Below are 25,204 nucleotides of genomic sequence, written 5' to 3' on the forward strand. Positions count from 1 at the left end.
AAATTCTTATAAATGAATAGTCCAAACAGATATTATATTGGGAATTACACAATTTTTTAAAGCTATTCTTGTCTGCAATGGTGGGCAGGACATGGAGTGAATAGGAGGAAAAAGTGGCTGAAATCATATCAACTGATGAACTTTCCAGAAGCTCAAAAAATTACAGATTTCTGGCCACTTATGAAAATTCTGGGTGGCAGCAGGCATCATCTGTGTTATGAGGCAGTGGCCTCAAGTAGTTCCAAAAATAACCAGAAATGGAGAGAAATATTTAGAACTATATCCAGATGGAAGAGCTGCTTCTGAAGAAAGTATTTTCTTTTGCACCAGAGAAATTGTGGAGGGTATATTTGTCATATTAATTTAGACTTTGACTTTTGGTGTTCTTAGCATATGGGTCTGCTCATTGGGAGTCTTCTCTCAGGCTGAGACTCTGACAGCCATTCTGTGCTATATAATCCTCCCTCAGTGGGAAGAGATGATTGGACTCGAGTTAGATGTTCCATCCAAGTTGTATCAATCACATTCCTGGTGATATATACTGAGAAAAATAGAGACTAGAAGGTGGAGTGGAGCTAGACCAAACACAGGTTTCTAGATGGAAGTTCTGTTGATCTACAGAACTGAGGTCTTTGGAATTTCTCACCCTTCTGTGACCTGTAGTAGGAGGTCAGTAAGGAGCACTCTGGTGGTCCATTGGTACTGATCTACTTTTCCACACAGGTTCAGGAAACACCTCCTCTGTGGTTTCTGAGGACCTTTCTTCTCAAGGGGAATTTCAATAAAGAAGGCTTGTGGGATGACTTCCTGTTTTATAAAGTTATGTTCCAAAGGAAGCTTGAAGATTTCCCTCTTTCCCTTCTGGAGAACATGGATCTTTCCCTAGATCAGAACTATGAAGATTTTTGATTTGCAGTTTGCAAAGTATCGAAAAACCAGTCAGCTGTGGTGAGACTACAAAATCCCTCTGAGTCATAGGAAATACAATATTAACATAGGCCTACACGGAAATAAATGCACATTTTTGCCAGAGTTCGAAGAATTTACCATCTGCTTCAATCTGATGAAATAAATTTGAAGAAGATCCCCTCTTTCTCCACTTCCTTTTTTCCTCAACAATTTTGCTATATGAAATAAGTCCTGAGTTTTGTTTTGATTTAGCTCTAATTGGAACTGTGCTTTCACTGAATCTAATTTCAGTTGGAACTAATTACAGAGAAAAAGGTCATAGCTGTACTGAGAGTAGTACTCTGTTCAAAATATATTGGCACCATGTAATATTAGCTTTACTTCTATATAGATATGAAGACAAAAATAAATTGCCAAAACATTCTTGATCTTCCTTTTGTTTAAATCAGTAGGGAAAAATTTATACATAGTTATTGATAAGCAAACTTTTATGAGTTATGATAAGCTTTTCAATTGATATGTGTCTATTTCCTGACAACGATCTTGGAATTGCCAAAGAGACACATTTTTGTATCTATTGAGCTTGAAACGATGATATAATTGTGTTTCAATTGTTGTATCATGCTTACCTATATAAAATGCTCTTTTATAATAATCTGTCAGTTTGTAGAGGGAAAGAAAAAGACAAACTTTTTTTTTTTTTTTTTAAAGAAATTTAAGTTCATGTGTAAGAGAAACATTTGTCCAAAGTGAGAGCAAGACTTCTAAATAGTTGCGTGATATCTTGGCTATGCTATTACCTTTCAGTCCAATGCAGCCTCATTTTCCTTATGTGACTCAAGTTTGATTTTTATTAATGTGCACCTGTTGGTGCCTTCCATATCTGTCTCTGTAAGCAATGGTTATCACTTACCTCTGGTGTATTATACAAGTCAGTGTCAGTTAGCAATATGATATTGATATCAGAGATACTATGGAATGTTAGACAACAGCAGAGGATACTATAACCTCTGCAGAAATTTTTCACCTATTATTCAGCTCTGAGTAGAAATATAGGTATTTTTCTTGTGGAAATTTAAAATATGAATATCTAGGCCAGGTGTGGTGGTTTGTGTTTGTAATCCTAGCACTCTGGGAGGCTGAAGCAGTGGGATCCCTTAAGCTCAGGGGTTTGAGACCAGCCTGAGCAAGAACAAGACCCTGTCTCTACTGAATATTGAGAAATTAGCCTGGCATAGTGGGGCACGTCTATAGTCTTAGCTGTTCCAGAGGCTGAGGCAGGAAGATTGCTTGAACTCCGGAGTTTGAAGTTGCTGTGAGCTAGGCTGAGGCCATGGCAGTCTAGCTTGGGCAACAGAGTGAGACTCCATCTCAAAAACAAAACAAAACAAAATGAATGTCTAACAACGTGTTTCAGTTTCTCCAATGTGATGTGCATCTGACACAGTATGAGGAAACACAGATCAGAATAAGAACAATTTTTCCTAACCTCCCTTCTTTGTATGAGTCATGAGTCACTGTGACGGTTTCCTATCTTGCCCTCTTTTTGTGGTGGTGTGTTGAGCATACTATTTACTTATCAAAAAGGAATAAAAGTTGATATCTTTAAAAATTTTTTTTTAATAATAAGGGGTACACATACTTTTATTACATGGAGACTTCAGTTTGGGCTTTTAGTGTGCCCATGATTCAAATGATGTTCATTGTACCCCATGGAATATAAAGCAGAAGCAGAGTAGGTTTTTATACCCCCTTTTCCCCCATTTTGATTTCCTGTGACCTTTATTGTGTCTGTGTATGCTCATTGATTAGCTCCTAATTATTAGAGAGTACATGTGTTTATTTTCTATTCTTCAAATAATTCACTTAGGATAATGTTCTCCAATTCCATCCAAGTTGCTGAAAAAAACATTATTTCTTTCCTTTATATGGGTGTGTAGTACTCCATCATATATATGTATATATGTGTGTGTATGTATATATATATATATATGTATCTCATATTTTCTTAATCCATTCATGACTTGGTGGGCACTGACATCTTTTTTTGTTTGTTTGTTTGTCTTTTTTGTTTTAAAATTTAATAACATATTTTTTAAATCCCCAGTATAATAAAATTAAACAATCTATACTGTATTTTAAATTACATGAAACTAAGAAGAAAACATAAAAGACAATGGAATATATTTCTAATTTAATGATAATTGATGCTAAAAATACAGTATATCAAAATGTATAAGATGAAGTGTTTAGAAGGAAATTCTCAACTTTAAGAACTTTTTATTTATTTATTTATTAAATCATAGCTATGTACATTAGTATGATCATGGGGCACCGTACACTTGGTTCATAGACTGTTTGACACATTTTCATCACACTAGTTAACATAGCTTTCGTGGCATTTTAGTTATTTTGCTAAGACCTTTACATTCCACATTTACTAGGATTCACATATACCCTTGTAAGATGCACCGCAGGTGTAATCCCATTAATCCCCCTCCCTCCACCTACTTCCCTCCTCCCTCCCCTCCCTTTCCCCCTTTTCCCTATTCTTAGGTTGTAACTGGGTTATAGCTTTCATGTGAAGGTCCTACATTAGTTTCATAATAAGGGTGAGTACATTAGGTACTTTTTCTTCCATTCTTGAGACACTTTACTAAGAAGAATATGTTCCAGCTCCATCCATGTAAACATGAAAGAGGTAAGGTCTCCATCTTTTCTTAAGGCTGCATAATATTCCATGGTGTACATATACCACAATTTATTAATGCATTCATGGATCGATGGGCACTTGGGCTTTTTCCATGACTTAGCAATTATGAATAGGGCTGCAATAAATATTCCGATACAAATATCTTTGTTATGATGTGATTTTTGGTCTTCTGGGTATATGCCCAGTAGAGGGATTATAGGATTGAATGGCAGATCTATTTTTAGATCTCTAAGTGTTCTCCATATCTCTTTCCAAAAGGAATGTATTAATTTGCATTCCCACCAGCAGTGCAAAAGTGTTCCCTTTTCTCCACATCCACGCCAACATCTCTGGTCTTGGGATTTTGTGATGTAGGCTAGTCTCACTGGAGTTAGATGATATCTCAAAGTAGTTTTGATTTGCATTTCTCTGATGATTAAAGATGATGAGCATTTTTTCATATGTCTGAAGGCCGGGCGCCTGTCTTCTTCAGAGAAATTTCTCTTCAAGTCCCTTGCCCAGCTTGTGATGGGATCACTTGTTCTTTTCTTGCTAATGCGTTTGAGTTCTCTGTGGATTCTGGTTATTAAACCTTTGTGGGAGACATAACCTGCAAATATCTTTTCCCATTCTGAGGGCTGTTTGCTTGCTTCACTTACTGTGTTATTGGCTGTGCAGAAGCTTTTTAGTTTGATCAAGTCCCAAAAGTGTATTTTTGTAGCTGCTTCAATTGCCCGGGGGGTCCTTCTCATAAAAAACTCGCCCAACCCAATTTCTTCAAGGGTTTTCCCTACACTCTCTTCTAGTATTTTTATAGTTTCATGTCTTAGGTTTAAATCCTTAATCCAGTGAGAGTCTATCTTGGTTAATGGTGAGAGGTGTGGGTCCAGTTTCAATCTTCTACAGGTTGCCAGCCAGTTCACCCAGCACCATTTGTTAAATAGGGAATCTTTTCCCCATTGAATATTTTTAATTGGCTTGTCAAAGATTAAATAACGGTAATTAGCTCGATTCATCTCTTGGTTCTCTATTCTGTTCCAGACACCTACTTCTCTGTTTTTGTGCCAGTACCATGCTGTTTTGATCACTATCAATTTGTAGTATAGTCTGAGGTCTGGTAGCGTGATTCCTCCTGCTTTGTTTTTATTTTTGAATAATGTCTTGGCTATTTGAGGTTTTTTTCTGATTCCATATAAAACGAAGTATTGTTTTTTCAAGATCTTTAAAGTGTGACAGTGGAGCTTTAATGGGGATTGCGTTGAAATTATATATTGCTTTGGGTAGTATGGACTTTTTTTTTTTTTTTTTTTGTAGAGACAGAGTCTCACTGTACTGCCCTCAGTAGAGTGCCTGGCGTTACACAGCTCACAGCAACCTCTAACTCTTGGGCTTACGCGATTCTCTTGCCTCAGCCTCCCGAGTAGCTGGGAAGTATGGACATTTTAACAATGTTTATTCTTCCCAACCATGAGCATGGTATATTTTTCCATTTGTTAACATTCTCAGCTATCTCTTTTCTTCGAGTTTCGTAGTTCTCTTTATATAGACCTTTCACATCCTTTGTTAGATAAACTCCCAAGTATTTCATCTTCTTTGGCACTACTGTGAATGGGATAGTCCTTAACTGTTTTTTCAGCTTGACTACTGTTGGTATATATAAAGGCTACCAATTTATGAATGTTGATTTTGTAACCTGAGACACTGTGGTATTCCTTGATCACTTCTAAGAGTTTTGTAGGAGAGTCCCTAGTATTTTCCAGATAAACAATCATATCATCTGCGAAGAGTGAAAGTTTGATCTCTTCTGACCCTATGTGGATACCCTTGATGGCCTTTTCTTCCCTAATTGCGGTGGCTAAAACTTCCATTACAATGTTAAAGAGCAATGGAGACAATGGGCAGCCTTCTCTGGTTCCAGATCTGAGTGGAAATGATTCCAATTTAAGTCCATTCAATATGATATTAACTGTGGGTTTACTATAGATGGCCTCTATCAGTTTAAGAAATTTCCCTTCTATACCAATTTTCTTAAGTGTTCTGATCATGAAGGGATGTTGGATGTTATCAAAAGCTTTTTCTGCATCGATTGAGGGAATCATATGGTCTTTGTTTTTTAATTTGTTTATGTGCTGAATTACATTTATAGATTTACGTATATTGAACCAGCCTTGAGACCCTGGGATAAAACCGACTTGGTCATGATGTATGATTTGTTTGATATGTTGCTGGATTCTGTTTGTTAGGATCCTGTTGAATATTTTTGCATCTATATTCATTAGTGATATTGGTCTATAATTTTCTTTTCTTGTTGGGTCTTTTCCTGGTTTGGGGATCAGGGTGATGTTTGCTTCATAGAACGTGTTGGGTAGTCTTCCTTCTTTTTCTACATTTTGGAACAGGTTGAGTAATATATGTACTAATTCCTCTTTAAAGGTTTGGTAGAATTCTGATGTAAAACCATCTGGTCCCGGGCTTTTCTTTTTGGGGAGATTTTGTATGGTTGATGTTATTTCCGAACTTCATATGGGCCTGTTCAACATTTCCACTTGATTTTGGTTAAGTCTTGGAAGATGACGTGCTTCCAAGTAATGGTCAATTTCCTTCAGATTTTCGTATTTCTGAGAGTAAAGTTTCTTGTAATATTCATTAAAGATTTTTTGGATTTCTGAGGAGTCTGTTGTTATTTCGTCTTTGTTATTTCTGATTGATGAGATTAGAGATTTTACTCTTTTTTTCCTGATTAGGTTGGCCAAAGGTTTATCTATTTTGTTGAGCTTTTCAAAAAACCAGCTTTTTGATTTATTGATCTGTTGTATTATTTTTTTGTTTTCAATTTCATTTAGTTCTGCTCTGATTTTGGTTATTTCTTTTCTCCTCTTGGATTTGGGGTTGGAGTGTTCTTCTATTTCCGGTCTCTTGAGATGTCCCATTAAGTTGCTTACTTCCTCTCTTTCCGTTCTCCTGAGGAAGGCTTGCAGTACTATAAATTTCCCTCTTAGAACTGCCTTTGCTGTGTCCCTGAGGTTTTGATAGTTCATGTCTTCATTGTGGTTTTTTCCAAAAATTTGGCAATTTCCTTCTTGATCTCATCTCTGACCCAGCTATCATTCAGCATAAGGTTATTCAACTTCCATGTTTTTGTATGAGTATGCAGATTCCTGTTGTTACTCATCTCAAGTTTTATTCCATGATGGTCCGAGAAGATGCATGGAATAATTTCTATTCCTTTAAAATTTCTATTCCTATTTACTAGGTTAGACTTGTGACCTAAGATGTGATCGATTTTGGAGTATGTTCCATGGGCTGATGAGTATGTGTACTCAGTTTTCTTGGGATGAAATGTTCTGTAGATGTCAGCTAAATCTAAATGCTGGATGGTTAGATTTAAATCTAGAATTTGTTTATGCAGCTTTTTGTTGGAGGATCGATCCATCACTGCCAAAGGAGTGGTAAAATCTCTGACTATTATAGAGTTGGAGGAAATCAAGTTGCTCATGTCTGTTAGAGTTTCTCGTATAAATTGAGGTGCATTCTGGTTGGGTGCATAGATATTAATAATTGAATCTCATCATATTGAGTCTTACCCTTAACAAATATGAAGTGACCATTTTTGTCCTTCCTTACTTTTGTTAGTTTAAAGCCTATTGTATCTGCAAATAAAATTTGAACACCTGCTTTTTTCTGGTTACCATTTGCCTGAAATATGGATGACCATCCTTTCACCCTGAGTCTGTATTTGTCTTTTAAGTTAAGATGTGACTCTTGTATGCAACAAATATCTGGCTTGAGTTTTTGTATCCAGTCAGCTAACCTATGCCTCTTTAGAGGGAAGTTTAAGCCATTTACATTAATGGAGACTATTGATAAGTTCGGTGAAATTTTGGGTATTGAGTTTTTCGGAAGTCCAGTGGGCATTTTTAATCCTTTTGCCATTGTGGAAGTTGGAGTTTGATCAGAAGTTTCTGAGTGAGTTTACTTTTGTAGTAGAGGATTGGATTGGTTATTATGTAGGATAGGTCTGAGAATATCCTGAAGAGCTGGTTTCGTTATGGCAAATTTCTTTAGCATATGAATGTCATTAAAGTCTTTAATTTCTCCATCATAAATGAAACTCAGTTTAGCTGGGTACAACATCTGGGGTTGAAAATTATTTTGGTTGAGGAGATTAAACGTTGATGACCACTCTCTTCTGGCTTGAAAAGTTTCAGCAGAGAGATCTGCAGTCATTCTAATGTTCTTCCCTTTGAAGGTAATAGTTTTCTTTCGCCTGGCCGCTTTGAGAATTTTCTCCTTCATATTAACTTTAGTGAAGTTAATTATGATATGCCTGGGGGATGTCTTATTGGGGTTGAGTTGTTGCTGGGGTTCTGAAGCTATCTGCTATCTAAATTTCAGGTTCTGTAGGCATATCTGGAAAATTCTCTTTCATAATTTCATGCTGAAGGGCCTCTGCGCCCAGTGAGGCCACTTCATCTGCTTCAGGAATTCCTATGAGTTGGATATGTGCCTTCTTTGAGTTATCCCCGAACTCTCTGAGAGAGTGATCCATTTTTGCTCTCCTTTTCTCTTCCTCTTTGAGAGTTTGGGAGCATTCAGAGGCTTTATCTTCAATGTTGGAGATCCTTTCTTCTGCTTGGTCCATTCTGTTGCTAAGGGATTCTACTGTATTTTTCATATCTTTGAGGGCTGCAAATTCTTGCTTCAGTGTGTCTAAGTCTTTGGTGGTTTTGTCTTTATGTTCGTTAAATTCTTGAGACAGCTTTTGAATTTCTCCACGAATTCCTAGTTCCATTTTGTTAATCTTGTTTGCCATCCAAATTATGAATTCGATTTCTGACATCTCAGCCAGTTGTTTGTGAATGGGATCTTCAATTACATCTGCTGTATCTTTCCTTGGGGGTTTGATCTATTCTGGTTATTCATGTTACCAGAGTTTTTCCATTGATTCTGCCCCATGATTGTTTTACTCCCTTTGATTTCTCCCCTGGTGTTTTGTAGAGGACCCGTACAGTGCTGTGTCCTGAGAAAGTGGGGCCCTGTTTGGTGTAGAGGGGCTAAGTGGTTCTGTCTTGTTGTTAGCTGGTTTCTGTTTTACCCTAGTGAAACAGTTACTCTGGGTTGAAGTCTCAGCTGTGGAGAAATACCAGCAATTAAGTCGCCCCACCCACCACAGGCAACAAATGGAAAAGGAAAATCAAACCTTCCTACAACCACACACCCAGGGCACCACCTGGATAGTCCCCAGGTGAGTGGCTCTGTTCCAAAGGTCCAAGTCAATTGTCTCAGTCAGCATCTGCTTTGGGTGGGAGAGTTCAAGAGGTCCCTGGGAACTGGATCACAAGGGTCTGGTGACTGCTCTAATATGGCTTGCTCCAGTGCTGCGTGGAGTCAGGAAGAGCCACCCAGTAAATAGATCAGTCTGGGAAGATTGATGCCTCCTTCCCCACCTTGCAGCTCTGTCACATCCAGTCACTGCTAGCCCCACAGGGCTGTGACCCAGTCTGTTGTCTGCAGTAAGCAGATACTCCAGCGGTTTGCACCTACCTAAATCACAGGGTAGTCTGTGTCTGCTCGTCTAGGCTGCTACTCTCTGTCTTTATGCAGTAGGGGTGGTGTGTCCTTTCAACCTCGGGCACTTGATGAAGGCTGGGGATGTTCACTCAGTTCCAGCCCCACCCTTAGTTTATGTTACTGGGTGAACGGAACAACCTTGTGGGAGTTTGTTTCTGACCCTGCTAGATTCTTCTGCAGAGGAGAGGCTGATTTGAGTTCCCAGAACCTGTGCCTCAGGCCCTGTCTTTAGTCCTCCAGGTTTGTATTCACAGCACGATCAGTTGTCGGCTGTAGCCGCTTGGTCTCCTTTGTCTATAGGCTGGTGATCCCCTGAGGGCCAGATGCGTCTTAGGCTCAGTCAAGCGGTCCTCTGGATCAGCCCCACCCTGGGTGTTTCCTGGCTCTGCAGGTGTGTTTTCTAGTCCCCGTGTTCCACCCAGGTCAGTGCCGCCTCAGGCAAACCCTTTACTCACGGGGCCTGTGTTTTAGTCCCAGGTCTGTTCCATAGTGGTTGCCATCTGAAAAGATGCTCATCCTCATCTGTTTGCCCAGGAAGACAGCAGGAGAGGCTATGGGATATCTGTGGGTAGGCCTTGTTATTGCTGAAGACAGCTGTTGCTCTGTACCTCGGGGCACCACCGCTCCAGTGTAATTCCCTCTTAGCCAACTGTCGTCTTCTCGCTCCTTTGCTACAGAGTCAGCACTGGCCAGCTGCAGTCCAGGTCCTGTCTGCACCTCTCGAGAGTTCACCCAAGGATCTGGAATCCTGGGGGACATGTCTCCACATCACAGAGTGAGAGTGGAGGGGAGTGTTTGGAGCTCAGTGTTGCAGGTCATAACACCAAGCTCATTGAGACCAAATGAACAAATAAACAGATACAAAGGTTACCAGGCACACGGGCCCATAGATACAGAGACAGACTGAAACACATAGACATACAGGTAGCATCCACGACAATAGCAGTATAAGAACAACTGCAATAAAAATAGTGATAATGGTAAAATAATTGAAAGAAAGGAAAAAAAGAGATAAAAAGTGGTGTTAGTAGTGATGTTAAATGAGAAGAAAGAAGAAATTAAAATTAGAAGACATAGAAATAAAAAATATATCTATATAAAAGTAATAATAAAAAATAATCAAAATCTCCTCTAAGAAAATGGTGAGGAAAAAACATACAAAAACAAAACAAACAAAAAAACCCCCCACAAAAACCAAAAAAAAGAAACAAAACAAAACAAAAAGGCACCAACTACAAAAATATTCTTGCGTGTAGAAATACACCTATATATAGCTATATGTCTGCTGTAGGGAACAACTTTCGTAGGAATATATTCATACTGCAATATACTTCCTGGACACCTGTGGCGCTGTGAGTTGTTCCGAGACTTATACCTGATTTACAGTTTATACTGGTACCATGGTAACCACCTTCCATGGCCGATGGCCATTTTGGAATTTCTGTAAAAGTTTGTCGCCTAAGAATTGTGTAACCTGGGCTGTTCTTTTCCAGACAGCACTTGTGACCCACCTTCCCACTCAGTGCACATGTCCACGCTTCTTAAGTCTTTCCACTCTGTTCCCAGGTTCTCCTGCAAACTGGCGACTGCAGTCAGCTGTAGGGGGAGCGGTGCTGAGTTCGTGCGGTTGTTGGCGGGCTTGCGGTTTTATCTGCTGTAGCTGGCTCCTGGGCCTGAAGCCAAGTTCAGGGCTTTAGCAGGTAAAGCCGCGTCCGCGGCTTCAGTAGCTTCGCGGCTTTAGCAGCTAAAGCCGGTCTGCAGCTTCAAGCCGGTTCCCGTGGTTGGAGTGTTCTGGGGACTTATTCTGAGTTTTATGGTTCAGAGTTTCCCTTTTGGATCGATGCCCGCCAGTTCACCGCGCAGCCTGAACCGCCAGCCCCCTCCAACACCTGGGGGAAAGGTGCCCGCCCTTTTGGGTAGTTCAAAATGTCTGTTTCCCGGGCAGGATCCCTTCCCTTCAATTGTCCAACAGTTTGCCCAGCTCCCCGTGGTTTTGAGCGGCTCTCCTTTCGGATGCCTCCCTCAGTTTAGGAATAATTATTTGTCAATTGGGTTTTGTCAGCATTTACAAGCTGCTGAACTCTGTAGGGGAGGGGCCTGCTGGCCGGCACGGCGAGCAGGGAAGAATCTCTACAACAGAGTCTGTGATTTTAAATTACCCCTCATATATAGCAATCCGCCAGTTCGCTGGGCGTCTCCAGCTGTCTGTCCACTCCAATAATCCACACACAGGGAAGGTCCAGACCACCTTTCCTCTCACCTGATGGCTTGGGAGAAGTGGGCTACACGGCCGTCCTGTCCGCCATCATGCTCTGCCCTCTGGGCACTCACATCTTTGAGACTGTGAATTGTGCTGCAATAAATATTTGAGTATAGGCACCTTTTTGATGAAATGACTTTTTTTCGTTTGGGTAAATATACAGTATTAGGATTCCTGGTCTGGGGATCAAGGTGACATTTGCTTCTTAGACTGTGTTGGGGGAAAATTTCTTCTTTTTCTGTGTTTTGGAAAAGGTTATGTAATATAGGTACCAGTTCCTCTTTGAGGGTTTGGTAGGATTGTGTTGTGAAGCCATCTGGTCCCAGACTTTTCTTTTTGGGAGATTTTGTATAGTTTATGCTATTTCAGTGCTTGAAATAGAAATTCAGAATTTCTGTTTGTTTCTGGTTGAGTCTAGGAAGGTGGCTTTCTGCTGGTATTGGTCCATTTCTTCCAGATAATCATATTTCTGAGAATATAGTTTTTTATAGTAATCATTGAGGATATTTTGATTATGGGTGGTATCTGTTGTTATTTCTCCTTTATCATTTCTGATCAACATTATTAGAGATTTTACTTTTCTGTTTCTGGTTAAGTTAGCCAAATGTTTATCAATTTTATTAAACTTTTCAAAGAACCAATTTTTTGTTTTGTTGATCTTCTGAATGATTCTTTTGTTTTCAGTTTCTTTAATTTTGCTCTAATTTTGCTTATTTATTTTCTTCTGCTGGGTTTGGGGTTGCAGTGTTCTTCTTTTTCCAGTTGCTTGAGATGTGTCATTAGGTTATTGACTTTCTCTCTTTCTATTTTCTTGATGAAGGCTTCTATGCTATAAATTTCCCTCTTAGGACTGCCTTTGTAGTATCCCTCGGTTTTGATAATTTTTATCTTCATTATTGTTTGTTCCAGAAATTTGATGATTTCCTTCTTAATCTCATCTTTGACCCAGCTATAATTCAGCTTAAGGTTGTTTGGTTTCCATGACTTTGTTTGAGTATGATGATTTTTGTTGCTGTTGAGTTCAACTTTTATTCCATATGGTCTAAGAAGATACAAGAAATAATATCTATTCTTTTAAATTTGTTGAGGTTAGACTTGTGTCCTAAGATATGATCAATTTTGGGGATGATCCATGGGCTGATGAGAAGATTGTGTATTCAGTTTTATTAGGATGAAATGTTCAGTAGATGTCTGTTAAGTTCATTTGTTCTAGGGTCAAGTTTAAGTCTATTATTTCTTTGTTTAATTTCTTCTTGGAGGATCTATCTAGGACTGAAAAAGGGGTGTTATAATCTCCAATTATTATGGTGCAGGAAGATATCAAATTGTTCATATCCATCAGGGTTTGCTTTATAAATTGAGGAGCATTCTGGTAGGGCACATAAATGTAAATTATTGAAATCTCTTCAGTTTGAGTATTTCCCTTGACAAATATATAGTGTTCATCCTTGTTTTTCCTTATCTTTGTTGGTTTACATCCTATTGTATCTGCAAATAAAATTGCAACCCCTGCCTTTTTCTGATTTCCATTTGCCTGTATTATAACCGTCCATCCCTTCATATTGAGTCTTTTTTTATCTTTTGAGGTAAGGTGAGTCTGTTGTAGGCAAAGAAACCTTACAGATACCTGATCTGAGTTTGTATCCAGTCAGCCAACCTGTACCTCTTTAGAGGATGATTTAAGCCATTCAAATTGATTAAGAGAATTGATATATATGGTAGTGTTTTTGACTTCATGTTTTCCAATGTCCAGTGGATGTTTTTAATCCTTTCACTATTGTGGAAGTTAGATTTCATTTGGTAAATTATGGGTGAGTTTACCTTGGTAGTAGACCATTGTGCTCGTAATTATGGAAAATGGGTCTGAGTATTTCCTGGAGAGCTGGTTTGGTTATGGCAAATTTCCTCAATATTTGTATGTCAATAAAGTATTTGATTTATCCATCACAAGTGAAGCTCAGTTTAGCTGGATACAAGATCCTGGATTGAAAGTTGTTTTGTTTTGGGCGGCGCCTGTGGCTCAGTGAGTAGGGCGCCGGCCCCATACGCCGAGGGTGGCGGGTTCAAACCCAGCCCCGGCCAAACTGCAACCAAAAAATAGCCGGGCGTTGTGGCGGGCGCCTGTAGTCCCAGCTACTCGGGAGGCTGAGGCAGGAGAATCGCCTAAGCCCAGGAGTTGGAGGTTGCTGTGAGCTGTGTGACGCCACGGCACTCTACCGAGGGCTACAAAAAATATAAAAAAAAAAAAAAAAAAAGAAAGTTGTTTTGTTTTAGAAAATTGAAGGTCATCAACCATCCTCTTCTGGCTTGAAAAATTTTGTCTGAAAGATCTGTAGTTATTCTAATATTTCTTCCTTTGTAGGTAATGCTTTTCTTACATCTGACTGCTTATAGGACTCCTTCATATGTATTCTGCTGACGTTAATTACAATGTGTCTAGGAGATACTTTATTTGGATTTAGTCTTGCTGGGGTTCTAAAACTATTATTATTATCTGAATTATCTGAATTTCTGTATCTCTTAAAATGCTTGGGAAATTCTCCTCCATAATATTCTGGAATACAGCATCTGTGCTTTTAGGATCATCCTCTTTTTCAGGAATTCCTATAAGTCAGATGTTTGACCTTTTGGAATGATCCTACAACTCTCTCAGGGAATAATCTGTTCTTGTTTTCTATTTTTCTGCCTTTTTGAATGCTTGGAATTGTTCAAAAGCCCCGTCTTCAATTTCAGAGATCCTTTCTTCTGTCTGCTCAACTCTATTACTGAGGGATTCTACTGTATTTTGAAGCCCCTAGAACAACTGTCACTTCTTTGAGCTCTGCTATGTCTTTTCTCATTATGTCTATATCCTTAATGATTTTGTCTTTGAATTCATTAAATTCTTGAGACAACTTTTGAACTCTTTAGTTTTCTATTCTCATCTTTTCCTCCATTCTATTCATTTTATTTGCCATCCATATTCTAAATTGTATTTCTGACAATTTAGCCGTTTGTCCCTAAATGGCATCTTCTGTTGTATCTCCTTTGTCGTTCTTTGTGGGAGTTCATCTACTCTGATTATTTGTGTTGCCAGAGTTCTTCTGTTGGTTCCACTCCATGAATATTTTTTTGCAATTTGGCAAGTAAAACTAGTATGGTGAGATTGGATTGTGAGCTCCAAGAAGTGGAGATAGCCAACCCTTTACCAATGAGTTGGAGTTGGTGATTGTGGCTTTTCCCCTACAGCCTTACAAAGGTCCCTTTCAGAGCTGTAGCCAGAAACTCTGAGGACCCATGTGGTGTGATAGTGCAAGCTGGCTCTGTCTTGTACTTAGCCAGCCTCTACATAACATAATCCTAATGAATTGCAGTATTAGGCTGAAATTTATTCTGGGGGGAGATACAAGTAACTGCAGTACCCTGCCTCCTCCCCAACAGCTGGAGGAGGAGAATCAAGCCCTCTTGCTACACAACCACCACCAATCAACCTTGGAGGGCCCCTGAGTGGAAAACCCAGGTTCAGAGTTCTAATCTGATTGACCCAGACAGTATAATCACTGCTCAACAGGGAGAGTTCAAAGGGTCTACAGCAGCCTGATAGTAGGAATCCACTGGGCAGTTCTATCCTGAGAACCTGAGGGGTTGGAGCCTTGTACCCTCCCGTGAGTAATGAAATCAGGAAGGTGCTCCCCACTGAAGTCAGTCTAGGGGTGTCAGTACTTCTGCCCCTGTCATGCACCATTGCCAGCAACCCTGAGGGGCTGGAGCCTGGTTCCCTCTGGTGAGCAATGAAATCAGGAAAGTGCCTGCCAAAGTCAGACCAGGGATGTCAGGGCCTTCACCCACCATGCACCATTGCAGTGCATTTGTCTCTCTCTCATCCGTCTCTCCCTGAACCCCCCAGCTTCCACTCGAATCACTGTTTCTGTACTGCTGTCCAGTGCCCACACAATGCCCAGGCCTCTCAGGGAATTGCCAAACACTCTGGGCTCTGCAGGGGGCAGGTCTTCAGAATGCCAGGTGAGGGGGGAAGGATAGGCTGGGAGTTCAGAATTGCGGGGAAAAAAATAGTTTTATAACAAAGACATTTGCACCAGAATGTTTATTGCTAAATATGACAAACCCACAACCACCATCATACCTAATGGGAAATAATAAAAATCATTTCTTCTAAGAACTGTACCAAGACAAGGATACCTGTTGTCACTACTTCTAATCACTATAGTACTAGAAGTCCTAGGCAGAGCAATCATGCAAGAGAAAGACATAAAGGTATCTAAATAGAGTACAAAAAGGTCAAATTATTGCTTTTTACTTGATTATCTGACATTTGTGTCTTTGATTAATAAGTACTGAACGCAAATAAATCAGAAAAGGTATCTGTGACCTCCAGCAACCTACCAAGTTTGGGGACTATTTTTCCTGGAATGTCAATAACATATTTTTTGAAGAAAGTATACTATGTATTAATTCTAGAGACCACATGCAAGCCTTGGGATATCCATTAAAAATCATTATTTGATCTAAATGTAAGTGATAAAATATTTTCCTTTAAATTAAGGCTTTATTGCTTTGAAAATATGTATGCAATCCAGATGTTGGGTCTATTTAGACTTTCAGGAACCCAGACAGTAAACACTAAACTATACGCCACTAGTAGAGGAAGTTGGTGAACTCTCAGTCAAATGTTACGTATTCTCATGGAATTATTGACTAAGAGGCCCTCCTCAATTTATTTATATACTTATTTGTTTAAATCTTTTTTGTCCAGTGCTCAACACTGTAGTTCTCAGGAAGAGAGAGTTACATATGAGTGATTAATGGACCCACAGCTGCCAGCCAGGCTCACTCTTTGAACATAAGCAATCAATCAGTTAGTGAAACATCACAGTTCTCTTTGGGGGATCTGATATTGACTTGGTCCTGTACATAGCATGTTTAACCCAAAGCAGGTAGATAAGGACTTTATGCCCCAGGAGCAATCATGTCCCACTATAATTCAGTGATTTGCAGATTAACTTATAAGGCTGCTCCTTGAGTTTTCTGGTCCATATGAAACTGAATTATAGCTGTATGTATCACTCCAAAAGAGTTAATTGTCATCTCTTGGTAATAATGAAGCCATTAATCAGGGTAACTAAACACAATTCTAGTGCTTTTACTGAGTGAGGGGAAACTCCTAAAATAGCCCTACTCCATCGGTGTCCTATAACCCTATCTTTCTCTCCCACTCAACATGCTGACATTTTATATTGCTTGCACGAGTAAAGAATAATCACAATACTTAGCATTTATGTAGCTCTTAACAAACATTAGCTAATTAATTCTCATGCCACCTCTGAGCAGCAAGTACCCTGTCTATTGTTATCCGGGCTTTTCAAAGCCTGGAACTGGAAAAATGTTAAGAGATTCTCAGAAAGGTTAAGAGACTTGCCAAAGGTCACAAAACGAGATAGTAATAGAAGTTAAATTCCAGCTGAGACATCATGAGACCTGTTAGTAATATGAAGCCAGCTTGGACTGTGAGAAACAGCCAATTGTGTTGCAGAGAAAATACAGTTTAGTACCTGAAAACAAGTGACATATATCCATCAATACACAATCAGAAAAAAGAAGCAATGTGAGCCTTAATTTCCCAGTCTATTTTTGGCAGGAGAGTGTGTGTCCTACAAAGAAGCTTTCTGTTATTTTCTGCTCTTCAGAAATCATAGAAAGAAATATGCAAAGCTCTTAAAAATTGCCCCAAAGTCAAGAGGCTTTCAAAATTACACTGCTTTTCTTTGGGATAGTGTCAGACTACTAAAATCCCCCACTGAGAAATAATGTGAAATGAGTAGGAAGTTTCACATTTATAGATCCAAGAACACGCAAAAGGAATGATAATTACCAGGTTCATATATCCTACTTGCAACACACACACACTCTCTCTCTCTCTCTCTCTCTCTCACACACACAAACACACCAAAAACAACAATGAAAAAACTCAAAATGATTAAACAAAAAAAATCCTAAACTTTACCTACTCAAATGTGGGAAAATGTCTTGATTTAAATAAAGAATATTCTTCCTAATAGTGACCAATTCACATGATCTAGCAATACATGATAAAATACATTTTAAAATTGCCTTTCAGCAATAAAATGGTGAGATCAGGGACTGAGCTCATAGTAGGAATGAAAAAATGTGACTATTGAGATGTTTTGCCAAATCAAATACTAAAAATCCAGATTTTATTTTCTCAAAAATCATTTTTATTTCTCCCATTGCCATTTATCTTACTAATGAACAATCCTTGGATAAAAATTTAGTTAGATATTCTGAAAAGGAAAACTTGTCTCCCTTAGCGATATAAATACCTAGAGCAGATCAGAATATAATATCTAATTTAGGGAAGGGAAGGGGTTAGGGAGTCACCAGATAAGGGGATCTTGGCATGAGGAATGAGGAGGCTTGACACAAAGTCTGTGTCAGGGGGACAGAGGAACTCCGGGAGGAGCCCTCCCAAATAAACCTTGGATCTGTATTTATTATCATAAAATGGGAAGAAGCAGACAAAAGCTGCTGGTCCAACATTAGCGCTGATTAGGGAGGAGATGGAGAAGATCAGATAGGATATCTCCACCTTTGTTTTTGCAAAACTGCAGACCTTGAGCACAATCTCTGCCTCCAGCATCAAGAGAACTTTGGAATCTAGAGACTCTTTACCATAATTATTTATTGCTACACCTCACATATACATTTTCTTTTGGAGGCCAGTTTTCTGATCTCCTGCACATACACAACTCACATGCCATTCTCATGATTCTCTAGGTATCTTAAGCAGGAAGCAAGTCTTATGCTAAAGATCAGGGCTCCGTTTCCCCTCCAAGGAAGGTCAGGTAGAAAAGGTAGCTCCAGGCGGTGCCTGTGGCTCAGTGGGTAGGGCCCCGGACGCATATACTGAGGGTGGCGGGTTCAAACCCAGCCCCAGCCAAACTGCAACAAAAAAATAGCCAGGTGTTGTTGCGGGCACCTGTAGTCCCAGCTACTCCGAAGCTGAGGCAAGAGAATTGCCTAAGCCCAGGAGTTGGAGGTTGCTGTGAGCTGTGTGATGCCAGGGCACTCTACTGAGGGCGATAAAGTGAGACTCTGTCTCTACAGAAGAAAAAGAAAGAAACAAAGAAAAAGAAATGGTAGCTCCAATTAAATTGTGAGATGTCATTGACATGCTAGTTGACAGAATTCTGACTGCCACTCTGGCCCATCCTCTCAAAATACTTAGTGCTGATTGGTAGAGCAAAAATGAGATAATTTGAGACTTTCTAAAAAACGTCTTGAAAGAGAAAAGCAAAGCAGAGACCAATTAAACTACAAGAGTCAAGTAAATCTTCCCACCTCTCAAACTACATTAAGAAAAATCAGCTAGTTTACAAAGTCCATTATCTATTTAATGGCTGCAAATAGTTTCCAGGCATTTTGCCCATATAGCAATGTTCAACATACTTTGCTTGATGATGAGGTAGGTTTAGACTATTTTTTTATGCTCTCATAGTTTGCTGGTGGTCCATACCACCATCCATTCACCTGTATGGAGATATTTATTCTTAGCAGAATCTAATTTAACTCATATTCAAAAGTTTATTTTAATCTATGTGTTATTCCTATATAGAAAATAGATTTGGAGTGATAATAAGTAATGAACTTCTCATTAAAATGTGTTTTTTTGTGTGTAGGTGTGTGTTTGCCAGAGATTGATGAGACCGCTTAGAAAAAGGACTATATTTGATGATAACATACCTTGCTAAATGGTATTAGAGGCTGCACACATTATGACCTGAATTACCAACCTCAGCCTGTAATCTGAGAATGTATTACATAAGAACAAACACACTAGCCACCAGGAGAGAAGCACAAGAAGAAACCCACTGTGAACTCAAACTTAAGTGGGAATTTTGAATTGGTTGTGGTTAACTTTTAAATTACTTTTTTATATTCGAACATGGGCTGCAACTTAGAATTGCTTCAAATAAGACAATTGTGACTTTGTGTGAAAACTGTCATAAATCAAAACAGTACTTAGGCATCAATACATAGTCTTAATCATTTTGCAATGAATCACTCAGAGTTCAAGTGTAAAGGAGGCACTTCATAATCAAATAATAAAAGATGGCTTCATATACCCATCTGTCTTTGTATCAACCAGCATCCAACTTACTAGTATACTACTTATTTGATAGGATAGAAATGTGTTTAAATCATTAGTACGTTCTAGCTAAAGGCACCGGGGTACTCACTTTCAATGCTGAAAAGGTCCTCTCTCAAAGGTGACTTATATATTCATTATATTCTGATACTTTGCCTATGTAAATTAGTAATCAAATATTCTAAATAGGTGATGGAAAATAATTTTATCTACTGCTAGAATTCTAAATCACAGTTGTGAGGTTTAAAAAGTCTGATTAGAGAGTTTTGTTAAAATATGTTCCTAAGTGTTATTTTGGTACTTGTTCCAAGTTATTAAATCTTCTTTAAGCATATGAAAAAAAATCTATATATGTACATGTAAAATTTATTTAGAAGGCAAATCAAATTGGATAAAAAAATCATTTACTATGGTTAATTTAGTCAATGTCTTCCTCATGAGATGAGCTAGTGGAATGAATGAACTTTAATTAACTTATTGACACCTTGGTCACATGATTGCTGTGTTAATCTATCATTTTAATAGGTTGTCTTCTGTGGGGCATTTTTATAAATGCTTGAGAGAATGAACTGACAAATTAATTTCTGATAATTCTCTATTTGCACAATAATTCAAATGGTATCCATCATTCTCTGATTTTAATTACAGTTCTATGAAAGTGCAAGTACAAGATGCAAATTTTTCTTTGATTCTAAAGTATTTGAAAGAGAACAAATAATTTTAGTAATGCTAGATACAGAAGCTTTAACAGTAAAATTCACCCTTCTTAAAGTATAGAGTTCCCAATTCTGACAAAATGTACATCATGTAACTACCACCACAATGAAGATATTTAAGAGTTTCATTTGACTCAATTTCCCCTGATAGCCTTTCTTTCATTTAGCAAAATGCACTTAAGATTTATTCATGTTGTTGTATGTAATAGTAGTTCAATTCATTTTATTGCTGAGTAACATTCCACTGTACAGTTGAATCATAATTTGTTTATCCATTTACCAGTGGGTCTTTCAGTTGTTTTCAATTTAGGTGATTACAAATAAAAAATCAAATATTTATGTCTAAGTTTTTGTGTGAATGTAAGTTTTCACTTCTCATGAGTAAATACATAGACTTGGGATTTCTTGAATACCTAAGTCCTATTTAAACAGAAAATAAGGTATTGTCTCTAAAGTTCTTTTGACAGACACTGCCCAGGAAGCTGTTTCAGTCTGAGGGTTTTTCCCCTTAATTTGCTGGCCATGTCTTTTTCTGGTTAATTCTGTCTTCATAGAATAAGTTGGGAAATATTTCTGCTCCTTTTATTTTGTTTAATATTAGTGTAGGATTGATACTATTCTTTCTTCAGTAATTGTTTAAATTTATCAGCAAAGCCATTTGGGCTGCTAGTTTTCTTTTTTTGGAAGGTTTTAGACTACAGATAGATTTGTAAAATAGGTACAAAACTCTGCTAATTAACTCTGTACATTAACTCTGTTAATTTTGAACGAGTTTTATCAATTTATGACTTTCAAGGAATTTGTCAACTTAATATAAGTTGTCATGTTTTTGAGTATACAATTGTCTGTAATAGATCCCTGACACATTTAACCGAATAAAAGACAATCCATTCAATTAACAGGATGCTCTCCAATGAATCCTTGCATTTGCCTGCATTCAGCCACTCCAACACACAAGCCTTAGTGGACAGTGCCTCGATGGAGGACTTCTGGCGGGAAATAGAAAGTATTAAAGAGAGTAGCATGGGGACAGGAGGAGCAGCCACTGGCCGAGGTCAAGTCTGTAGATGAAGGAGAACTTGAAGCAGTGTGGTTGCAAGATGTGGGTTTATCAATTCTGATCTCAGGTGATGAAAAGGAAGATGGCAAAACCTTACTCTCCACATTGACTTGAACCCAAGAAGCTGCAGTGAAAAAGAGATAAAATACCAATACTCAGACCATGAGGAAGAAGAACAAGCAATCTGTTGGCATTGTAAGAGACATTTTTGAAGCCAGTGAATCTTCTCCAGGTGATACCTGTGACAACCATACTATTTAGCTGGATGACATCCAGGAAGAAAAAGAGCTGCCAGGAGTTATCAAGACAAGTGGCCCCATGCCAGATGGTGCCTCTTGCAAGAGTACTGTCCTATCTGATGTATCCCAGGATGAAGAAGGGAGTTTCACTGTCCCTAGGAGTGGTTCCATGTCTACACTTGAGACCATTCCAGATACACCAGTTCATCAGTGGATCACCAGCCTCGGGGCTGTCAGTTCAGAATGCCATGAGTGATAATGACTATCTGGAAAAGAACATTCCATCGGAGGCTGAAGAACTGTCTTTTGAACTTATTCAGAAATGGTTACAGAGACTCCAAAAGGAAATAATTCAAGAAGTCATAGATTAAGAAAGAAGACTACATTTTAGCTAAACTTATTGTTCAGAAAATAAGATTTGGCCTAACCAAAGCAGTAGATCTACCCTGTTTCCCCCAAAATAAGACATCCTCCGAAAATAAGACCTACTTACATAAAGATAAGACATCCCCTGAAAATAAGGCCTAGCGCATCTTTGGGAGCACACCTTAAAATAAGACACTGTCTTATTTTCGGGGAAACAGGGTATCTACTGAAGATGTGAAGAAAATCTGCCACTTCTCTCTGATTGAACTGACTGCCTTTTTTGTAGCCTTTGGAATTCAACTGAAAAGAAACAAAACAGAGAAAACGAAAGGGTGACACAGTGGGATTTTTGGAGTTCCACTCACAGTCCTCCTGGAAAAAGACCCCAGCATTAAAGTTCCCTTTATGTTGTAAAATTTTTTTGAGGAAGATGAGATATCAGGTCTGGAATCTGAAGGAATTTTTCAACTTTCAGGATGTAATGTCAAAGTCAAGCTATACTGTGAATAACTGGATGCCAAGTTTAATGCTGATAAATTTAAATGGGACAAAATGTGCCACAGAGAAGCTGCAGTAATGTTGAATGCATTTTTCAGAGAACTTCCCACATTTCTCTTCCCTGTAGAATATATAACTGCCTTGATTGCTGTAACAAAAAAAGGGTCTCACATCAAAGTGCAGTTTCAAGCCTTGCACCACATGCTCACAGCAATGCCTGATGCCAACAGGGATATAGCCCAGGCCCTCATGATATTCTTCAATAAAGTGATTACCAATGAATTAAAAAACCAAATGAGTTTGTGGAACTTTTCTACTGTAATGGCCCAAACCTCTTCTTCAATAGAAGTAAACATTCGGATTACGAAGAATTACTGTTAGCAAGCACTGCAGTCCACATCATCTGCCTAATGCTTAAGTACCAGAAAATTCTGTGGAAGGTTCCGTCTTTCTTTTTTATTTTTTTTCTATTTGCATATATTTTTTTTTTTTTATTGTTGGGGATTCATTGAGGGTACAATAAGTCAGGTTACACTGATTGCAATTGTTAGGTAAAGTCCCTCTTGCAATCATGTCTTGCCCCCATAAAGTGTGACACACACCAAGGCCCCACCCCCTCCCTCCGTCCGTCTTTCTGCTTTTCCTCCCCCCCATAACTTTAATTGTCATTAATTGTCCTCATATCAAAATTGAGTACATAGGATTCATGCTTCTCCATTCTTGTGATGCTTTACTAAGAATAATGTCTTTCATTTCCATCCAGGTTAATACGAAGGATGTAAAGTCTCCATTTTTTTTAATAGCTGAATAGTATTCCATGGTATACATATACCACAGCTTGTTAATCCATTCCTGGGTTGGTGGGCATTTAGGCTGTTTCCACATTTTGGAAACTGAGCTGCAATAAACAGTCTAGTGCAAGTGTCCTTATGATAAAAGGATTTTTTTCCTTCTGGGTAGATGCCCAGTAATGGGATTGCAGGATCAAATGGGAGGTCTAGCTTGAGTGCTTTGAGGTTTCTCCATACTTCCTTCCAGAAAGGTTGTACTAGTTTGCAGTCCCACCAGCAATGTAAAAGTGTTTCCTTCTCTCCACATCCACGCCAGCATCTGCAGTTTTGAGATTTTGTGATGTGGGCCATTCTCACTGGGGTTAGATGATATCTCAGGGTTGTTTTGATTTGCATTTCTCTAATATATAGAGGTGATGAACATTTTTTCATGTGTTTGTTAGCCATTCGTTTGTCATCTTTAGTGAAGGTGGTTCCGTCTTTCTTAATTACTCAAGTAAGAAGGATGAATGAAGTCACCATGTTGTTAAAGAAGCAGCTGCCAAATGTACGAAAGCTGCTCAGGAGGAAGACTGTAGAATGTGAGATTACAAGCCCCAAGACTTCAAAGGTACTATAAAAATCACACTCTTTAAGAAGAATGTCTGACATGCTGGAGGGAGTCATACAAGTTCAAGTTCACGCTCTGCTTCTCTCCCAAGTGTCCATGGCCATTCAACTCAACAGTCAAACCAAAGCCAAAGACATACTGGTGAAATTTCAGTATGAGAACAGTCATGGTCCATCAGAATGTATTAAGATTCAGAACCAAAGGCAATATGAAATTTGAGGAAATATAGTACAGAATTGCTTGGATCCAGATACTTACATATTGTATGTATATCATGTAAATCCTTAGGGAGAATGGGTGATTAAACCCTAAGCAAGTCTTTGAAATACTCTCAAGATGGCCACTGTCAAGGATTATATGCCAGCAGGATCCTGTGTTTAGTGGGGAGAAAACAGTACTACTTTGACGTATTTGTTCCCATAGCTCTCTCCGTGTTTCTGGCCCTGCCTGGTGGGTATTGCCAATGTGGACTGTGGAATAGGAGCACTGAGGTTCTCCATTTTAAATAAAGTTTCCTCGTGACATGTCTTGATAGAAGAAAATGAAAGAGGATTTGGTCCTTGCAGAAGAAAGGCCAGTGTAGAACATGGAAATCTAATCGTTTCTTGTATTTTGACTTTATAGCAGAAATGAGTAATGAACTTGGCCTTATATGTCCCTATACGTGGGAACAAGCAACGCTTCTTTCTGTAGCCAATGCTATGAACACAAGAGTTAAAGAGGCCCTTTTTTATGCTTATGTTATATATATACGAAAAAATATATATTTTTGAGCAAGAATGCCAGAATAGGATGGTGCCTGTGGCTCAGTGAGTAGGGTGCCGGCCCCATATGCTGGGGGTGGCGGGTTCAAACCCAGCCCCAGCCAAACTGCAACAAAAAAGTAGCCGGGTGTTGTGGCGGGCGCCTGTAGTCCCAGCTGCTCGGGAGGCTGAGGCAAGAGAATCGCATAAGCCCAAGAGTTAGAGGTTGCTGTGAGCGTGTGACGCCACGGCACTCTACCCAAGGATGGTACAGTGAGACTCTGTCTCTACAAAAAAAAAAAAAAGAAAGAATGCCAGAATAGCCTTAACTTCTCCCCTGCAAAATAATCAGGATCAGCTTTACAAAATGAAACAGACAATATTTATGGTCTCACACCTGAATTGGAAGAGGAAGAACTTCCATTTAAAGAAAACTATGTTGTATGTATATCAAAAAAAATGGTTTATAACATTCTTTAATCATCACTTTACTATTTATAGGTTAGTAGGATATCCCATTTTTCATTACTCATATGGATAATTTATATTTTAAAAAGTTTTTAAAAAGAGAAGTTTTTTTTTTAG

General features: G+C 38.8%; 1 pseudogene; it reads left to right on the top strand.

The window, feature by feature from the left end:
• Positions 1-21,212: 21,212 nt before the first annotated feature.
• Positions 21,213-24,188, top strand: LOC128572922 (rho GTPase-activating protein 28-like; annotated as a pseudogene).
• The last annotated feature ends 1,016 nt before the right edge of the window (positions 24,189-25,204 follow it).

Source organism: Nycticebus coucang, chromosome 2, assembly GCF_027406575.1.
Source record: "Nycticebus coucang isolate mNycCou1 chromosome 2, mNycCou1.pri, whole genome shotgun sequence".
NCBI classification, from domain to species: domain Eukaryota; kingdom Metazoa; phylum Chordata; class Mammalia; order Primates; family Lorisidae; genus Nycticebus; species Nycticebus coucang.